Below are 8,320 nucleotides of genomic sequence, written 5' to 3'. Positions count from 1 at the left end.
TTTTTTGTTTTCTGGTTTTTTTTTTTTTTTTGGTTTGTTTGTTTGTTTTGTTTTGTTGACAAGTGTTTTCAGCTTAACCACTTGGTGAAACTTTTTGAAAGCACCATTTGGTGTCTGGATTTCAGTGGCAGCAGCCAAAGGAAGCTGGGCTGTACTCTCACCAAACACAAAAACCTGTAAAGAGGGCTCAAGGCAGGGTTGGGGATTTAGCTCAGTGGTAGTCTTGGCTGCCTAGCAAGCACAAGGCCCTGGGTTCGGGACCCAGGGAGGGCTCAAGGCTAATTTGTTCGATAAATAGGACAGCAAGTGAGATAGGGGGTTGGGAGGATAGGGGTGAGGGGGAGTCAAAGGAGGAGGGGCTGTGTCCTCTGCCTTCTGGGCTGGTTCTCTTGTGCATCTTAGATGTTTATGCCCTTGGGCTCAGAGGTTCTGCTCCTAGAAATTACTCCAGAGGCACGGAGGAGCATGCAGGACCACACAGGTGAAGCTCCCTGCAGCGTGACTGAGGGAATAAAAGCCTGTAAGCACCTACCATGCCTGTGGAACCATCTGAGTCCTGGGGCGGATGCCTGCATTCTGGATGGCTAAGGAGCCTTGAATAGCCTTCCCTCCCAACAAGGAGTAGTCTCCCAGATAAATCAACAATGTTTCATTGTTGTTATTTGAGTTTTTGTGGGGTTTTTCTTTTCTTTTCCTCTTTTTCTTTTTTCTTTTTTTTCAGAGCTGGGGACCAAACCCAGGGCCTTGCGCTTGCTAGGCAAGCGCTCTACCACTGAATCTCCAACAAGTGCAAGGCCCTGGGTTCGGTCCCCAGCTCCAAAAAAAAAAAAGAAAAATTAAAGTTGAGAAGCCTCCTTGATCACTCTTCTCTGTGGTATGCATTGAGGTAAGGGCTCTCCGTCAAACCCAGAGCTCACTGATGTGGCTGGTACTGCTAGCCAGCTGGCTCTGTGATCTTCTGTCTCTGCCTGCAGGGATTAGATTACTGACAGGCTGTCACACATTTACGTGGCTTTCAAGGGATCTGAACTAGTCTTCTGAGCAAGAGCTTCAACCACCAAGCCATCTCCTCAGACAATCTTGAAACAGGATCTATATATTTATTTAGTCCAGACTGGCTTTGAACTCAGGATCTCACTACCCCTTGCTCAACTGCATTTCTCTACATTAGCAATGAAAAAATTCTGAAAAGGAAATTGATGTGTTTATAAAAAGATAAAGAGAGGGGGGACTATGTTCTATGGAGGAGTAGTCAGGTATGGGGAAAGGGGGTGCCTCTGTGGGCCCATGCTGAGACATCCCTTCCCCCTGAGGGAATAAACTCTATAGAGTTTATTCAGGGCATGGGGAGGGGAGGGTAGAGGGGTAGTAGAGGCAGAGAAGAGGCAGAGAGAGAGAGAGAGAGAGAGAGAGAGAGAGAGAGAGAGAGAGAGAGAGAGAGAGGAGGCAGGCCATGAGCACATGGGAGGGGGAATATGGAGAGAAGGGACAAAGGAAGAAGAGAGTAAGAGAGCAAGAGGGAGAACAAGACAGTGGGGAGGGGGCAAGCAGCCCCTTTTATAGTGTCAGGCCTACCTGGTTATTGCCAGGTAACTGTGAGGCAGAGTTCAGAATGCTAACAGAAATTATACAAACAACTTCATTGATGTTAGCATCAAAAAGCATAAGATAGCTGGGCAGGGTGACATGCACCCTGAACCCCAGCACTCAGGAGGCAGAGGCAGATGGGTCTCTGTGAGTTTGAGGCCAGCCTGGTCTACAGAGTTCCAGCCAAGACTACATAGGGAGACCCTGTCTCAAGAGGGCCAAAAAGAAGCATAAAATACACAGGAATTAGCTTTACCAAGGGGTGAAAAGACTATAAGATGAAAATATAAAATATTACTGAAGGAAATTAATGGCATATGTCTTAGTCAGGGTTTTACTGTTGTGAACAGACACCATGACCAGGGCAAGTCTTATAAAAGACAACAGGTTCAGAGGCTCAGTCCATTATCTTCAAGGCACGACATGGCAGCGGCCAGGCAGGCATGGTGCAGGCAGAGCTGGGAGTTCTATATCTTCATCTCCTTGCTAGTGGAAGCCTGGCTTCCAGGCAGCTAGGATGAAGGTCTTAAGCCCATGCTCAAAGTGACACACCAACTCCAACAAGGCCATACCTCCTAATAGTGCCACTCTCTGGGTCAAGCATATACAAACCATTACATTCCACTCCCTGGCCCCCATAGGCTTGTCCAAACATATGAGTTTATAGGGCCACACCTAAGTATAGCATAATGCAAAATACAGTTATTTCAACTTCAAAAGCCCCCACAGTCTATAGCAGTCTCAACAACGTTAAAAGTCCAAAGTTCAAAGTCTCTTCTGAGATTCATCCAATCACTTAACTGTAATCCCCAAAGCAAGACGGGAAACCAGCTGGGCAAACTCTGAACTCTGCATCTCCATGTCTGATGTCAATGCAACCTTCAGATCTCCAACTCCTTTTTCATCTTTGTTGACTACAATAACTTCTTCCTCCTGGGCTGTTTGCACTCCCTGTTAGCAGCTTTCCTCAGCAGATAGCCCATGGCTCTGGATTCTCAAACATCTTGGGGTCTCTGAGGCAACTTCCATCTTACAGCTTCTTATTTCAATGTCTGGGATCCACACATGATCTTCTGGGCTCCTCCAAAGGGCTGGTGTCACTTCTCCAGCTCTGCCCTCTGTAGCACTCAAGGCTCTGGTTGATCCACTCCACTGCCACTGCTGTTCTTGGTGATCACCCCATGGCACTGGCATCCCTAATACATGGGGTCTTCAGTTGCAACCAGGCTTCACCAATAGCCTCTCATAGGCTCTCTTCGTGGTGCCAAGCCTCAACTCCTTTACATGACCCGTTCAGTCATGGGCCATTAACTATAACTGAGGCTGTACCTTCACCAATGACCTTCCATGGCCTCTCACGGTGTGGAGCCTCAGCTGCTCTCCATGACCCCTTCATGCCTTCAAAACCGGTACCACCTGGGTGACTCTTACACATTACTAAGTACAGCTGCAGCATGAGGTACAACCTTAGCTATCTCTGGAACTCAGCTTCTTTGTGCTCTCATAAAACACTTCCCAGAAGATTTCCCCTCAGTAATGCTGGTCTCTTTTTTTTTTTAAAGATTTATTCATTTATTATATATAAGTACACTGTAGCTGCCTTCAGACACACCAGAAGAGGGCATCAAATCTCTTTACAGATGGTTGTGAGCCACCATGTGGTTCCTGGGAATTGAATTCAGGACCTCTGGAAGAATAATCGGGTGCTCTTAACCGCTGAGCCATCTCTCCAGCCCCCGTCTCTTCTTAATCACTGCTAATTTCTTAGTCCAGCTAACCAACATCAATTGTCCCAGTAGTCCCTTTTATTTTTGTCTCAAAGCCAGGGCCACTGCCAAGTTCTGCTGCTTGCTGGGGCTGGAACATGGCCCCCTTGTTACACTGTCACCAGCTTTCTGTTTTCCAACTCCCTCACTGCCTAAGCTTGGCTGTCCTGGTTCTGATTAACCTTAAACTCAGAGATCTGCTTGAATTTGTTTCCTGGGATTAAAGGTACAACCATGCTGGATCTCAACTCAGCTAGGTAGGATCTCGCCCCAAAGTCTCTCTCCCTTCATCTGCTATCTCTAGAACACAGGATTCGGCTCTACTTTACTTCCTAGTTGTACTATATATTTTATATTTTTCTTTTTTATTATTTCTTTATTTTATGTATATGAGTGCACTTTTGCTGTCTTCAGACACACCAGATCCCATTACAGATGGTTGTGAACCACCAGGTAGTTTCTCGGAATTGAACTCAGGACCTCTGGAAGAGCAGTCAGTGTTCTTTTTTTTTTTTTTTTTTTTTTTTCCCCGAGCTGGGGACCGAACCCAGGGCCTTGTGCTTGCTAGGCAAGTGCTCTACCACTGAGCTAAATCCCCAACCCCCAGTCAGTGTTCTTAACCACTGAGCCATCTCCAGCCCCATATTTTCCTTTTCTAAACTTGCTATACTTGTTCAAAATGTTCTTCATGCGACTTAAGCAGAGACCGAAGTCTCTGTTGGGCTTTTTTGAGATTTCCTTTCTCAGTGCAATTAATAATCTTTACCTGAGCCTCAGGTAGACTCTTCAGACAAGAGCAAAAAGCAACCACGTTCTTCACCAAAATATCACAAAAGCAGTCTCTAGGCCACATATTAAAATTCTTCTTGGGGTTGGGGATTTTACTCAGTGGTAGAGCACTTGCCTAGCAAGTGCAAGGCCCTGGGTTCGGTCCCCAGCTCCAAAAAAAAGAAAAAAAAATTCTTCTCCTCTGAAACCTCTAGAATCAGGCTTCCACAGTTCCAATCACCCTCAGCAACAAAGTCTTCCATATTCCTACTAGGATAGCCCATCAAACCCCACTTAAAGCATTCTATGGCTTTCCAAATCCAAAGTCCCCAAACCCACATTCTTCCAAAGAAAAGCATGGTCAGGCCTATCACAGCAATAACCTACACCTGGTACCAACTTCTGTCTTAGGGTTTTACTGCTGTGAACAGACACCATGACCAAGGCAAGTCTTATAAAGAACATTTAATCATGGCTGGCTTACAGCTTCAGAGGAACATGGCAGCGCCCAGGCAGTCATGGTGCAGGAAGAGCTGAGAGTTCTACATCTTCATCTGAAGGCTGCTAGTGGAAGACTGACTTGCAGTCAGCTAGGATAAGGGTCTTAAGCCCATGCCCACAGTAACACACCTACTCTAACAAGGCCACACCTCCTAATAGTGCCATTTCCTGGGCCAAGCATATATAAACCATGACGGTATAAATAAATGGTAATATATTCCATGTTCATGGGCAGGAAAACACAAACTGTGAAGATGCCCAACTCAGTTTATAGATTCTGTGAAATCCCTATTAAAATCTTCATTAATCTTCCTCGCCTCCTCGTGTGTGTGTGTGTGTGTGTGTGTGTGTGTGTGTGTGTGTGTGAGACATAGGGGGAAAAAAGCCTATCCTAAAATTCTCAAGGTATCCCAAGAACTAATCTTACCCTCAATTTTGAAGAGAAAAGCTAGAGAACTCACATTCCTGGTTTCAACATGTTATACAGTACTAGAGATGGTTCAGTGGTTAGGCACACTTCCTGCTCAGGAGGACCTGAATTTTGTTCCCAGCACCCATGTTGAGTGACTCACTGCAACCTGTAACTCCAGGCCCAGGGTGTCAAGACCTCTTCTGGTCTTCTGGCCTCCATGGGCACCCATACACTGGCAGTCAGTCATGCAGATATATACACATACATACTTGTTTGTTTGTAGAAAAAAAAAAAAGGTAGAGGTATGGAACTAGAGAGCTGGTTCAGCAATTAAGAGCACTGGCTGTTCTTCCAGAAGACCCAGGTTCGATTCTCAGCACCCGCAACATGGCTTACAACCATCTGTAACTCCAGTCTCAGGGTATTTGATGCCCAAATACCTCTAAGAGCACCAGACATACACAGGGTGCACATACACACAAGTAAAACCCTCATGCACATAAAATAAAGTGAAAATAGACACAAAAACAATCTGACTACAAAATGACAGTAGCCAAGAGAGTGACCATGCTTAAAGACCGAGAGAACAGGGGCTGGAGGGATGGCTCAGTGGTTAAGAGCACTGACTGCTCTTCCAGAGGTCCTGAGTTCAATTCCCAGCACCCACATGGTGGCTCACAACCATCCTGTAATGGGATCTGATAACCCTCTTCTGGTGTGTCTGAAGGCAGTGACAGTGTACCCACATATTCACATGTTAAGTAAATAAATCTTTTTTTTTTTTTTTCTTTTTTTCAGAGCTGGGGACCGAACCCAGGGCCTTGCGCTTGCTAGGCAAGCGCTCTACCACTGAGCTAAATCCCCAACCCCGTAAATAAATCTTAAAAAAAAAAAAAAAAAAAGACGGGGAGAACAGGAATGGAGTCAACCCTCATGGGTACAGCCAAATGATCTTGGCCAAGTTGGCAAGATCACAGAGGAGGGCAGGAGGGCAAAACTCAGGCAAGATCGCATGGGAGGGCAAAACACAGCCCTTCAAGGAGTGGCACTGTAAAAACAATTTGTATTTATGGTTACAAACATTAACTCAGAATGGACCAAAGACCTCAATGTTAGACCTGAAAACTATAAAACCCACAGAAGAGAGCAAAGGGCAGCGGCCCCATGACATTGGCTTTGGCAAAGACAACCTGGCTATGACATCAAAGGTCACAAGAAAAGGAGAACAAATCGGCCCAATGAACACTTCTTGAAATCACACATTAACAACGGTATCAGGGATTAAGAGCACTTGGTGTTCTTGCAGAGGACCCAGGTTCTGTTCTCAGCACCCGTAAATCCAACCCCAAACACTTGTCAAAACCCAGCCGACCCCTGATCCCATCTCCCTGCCATTGCCTTCCTCTGTCAGACCTGATTTCTCTGACTCACCCTGACAAGGAGCAAGAAACAGAAAGCGAACAGCTGCATGGTCCTGTAGATGAGATATTCAGAGGAGATAAACCCACAGAAGCATGATAAGAAACGGTGCTAGCCAGCCTGGTATGGAACAGAACAGGGAGTTAGTGCATAGTGTATCCATGGTTTCAGGATTTTTACTTTTTACATGTTACTTTTTTGTTTGTGGTGGTTTGAATATGCTTGGCCCAGGAGTGACACTATTAGGAGGTATGGCCTTGTTGGAGTAGGTGTGTCACTGTGGGGGTTGACTTTAAGACCCTCATCCTAGCTGCCTGGAAGCCAGTCTTTTAGCAGCCTTCAGATGAAGATGTAGACCTCTCAGCTCCTCCAGCCCCATGCCTGCCTGGACGCTGCCATGCTCCTGCCTTGAGGATAATGGACTGAACCTGTAAGCCAGCCCCAACTAAATGCTGTCCTTTATAAGACTTGCCTTGGTCATGGTGTCTGTTCACAGCAATAAAACCCTAACAAAGATATTATTTTTATTAATTTGTGTTGTGTGTGTGTTGTGTGTATGTGTGTGTGTGTGTGTGTGTGTGTGTACTCATTTGTGCATGTGTGGAGGTCAGAGGATAGCTTTTGGGGGTCAGTTCTCCACTTCTACCAAGTGGGACCTGGGAATGGAACTCAGGTCCTGAGACACTGTGGCAAGTGCCTTTTGCCTGCTGAGCCATCTCGCCAGCCAATGCATTTTCTCTCTCTCTTCCCATCTGGCCTTGTTTAGAGATCAAACAAGGGCCTGTTGGGCAAAGGTTCTCTCTCTCACCGAGTTGTGTCCCTTATGGCTTTGGTCAAGAGGTCAGGCTCAGCATTGGAACAGCCTGGATTTGAAGTCAGCTGCATCAGTGACTCCCTAGGCGTAATGGGCACAATACTGCTTCTCTCTGCCTCTGTCTCCTTATCTTTCCTCCCCATTGGATTGCCAGGAGAAGTAGGAAAGCTCCCAGGCAGGGATGCCACGCTTAGCCTCTGGGCAGCATCCTAAGTGGCCAGGGCCAGCTATGCTAAGTAGGGGAAGAGAGGAGGAAGAACCCACTGCATGCTGGGTGTTTCTGCTAAGCCCCAGCAGCAGTCACAGGCTATCTTAACAAGGAAAGCCCCTGACCTCTGGGAGCTTCAGGGCTCCTGACTCCTGCTTTAACAATTATTCCTTAATATCCTCAGGCTCCGATTCGTCTACTTTCTGGCCTGTGCTGTAAGGCTCTAGGTAGGGCGGGAGTTAAAGCCACACTGGGCCTTTATTCCTTCTGTGAAAAGAAAAGATGAACCTGTGGCAGTAGCTGGCTCTATAGTAGATTTTTTCCTACCCACCCCCATTAATTTATTTATTCACTTGACATCCCGATCCGGTCGGTCTTCACTCCTCCCAGTCTCCCTCTCACAAGCCCCTCCCCCACCCCATGCCCTTCCCCTCCGAGAAGGAGGAGGCCCTCTTGGATACTAACCCACAGTCTTGTGTCTTGTGAAAGAGTTTTGGGAAGGATTGAGGGACCTGGAGAGAATAGGAACTCCACAGGAAGACCAACAGAGTCAACTAACCTGGATCCTTGGCGCTCCCAGAGACGGAACCACCAACCAAAGCGCACTCATGGGCTGGACCTAGGCCCCCTGCACGTATGTAGCTTGGTCTTCATATGAGTCCCCCAACAACTGGAGCTGGGGCTGTCCCTCACTCTGTTTTCTGCCTGTGGATCCTGTTCCCCTAACTAGTCTGTCTTGTCTAGCTTCAGTGGAAGAGCGTGTACCCAGTTACAGCAGATCTTAATTAATTAGCCCAGGGCCCAGTGTGCAGGCTGAGGCCAAAGCACAGAAGTCATTGCTTTTG

The sequence above is a fragment of the Rattus rattus genome, chromosome 5 (assembly GCF_011064425.1).
Source record: "Rattus rattus isolate New Zealand chromosome 5, Rrattus_CSIRO_v1, whole genome shotgun sequence".
NCBI classification, from domain to species: Eukaryota; Metazoa; Chordata; class Mammalia; order Rodentia; family Muridae; genus Rattus; species Rattus rattus.
This window is presented reverse-complemented; position numbering follows the sequence as displayed.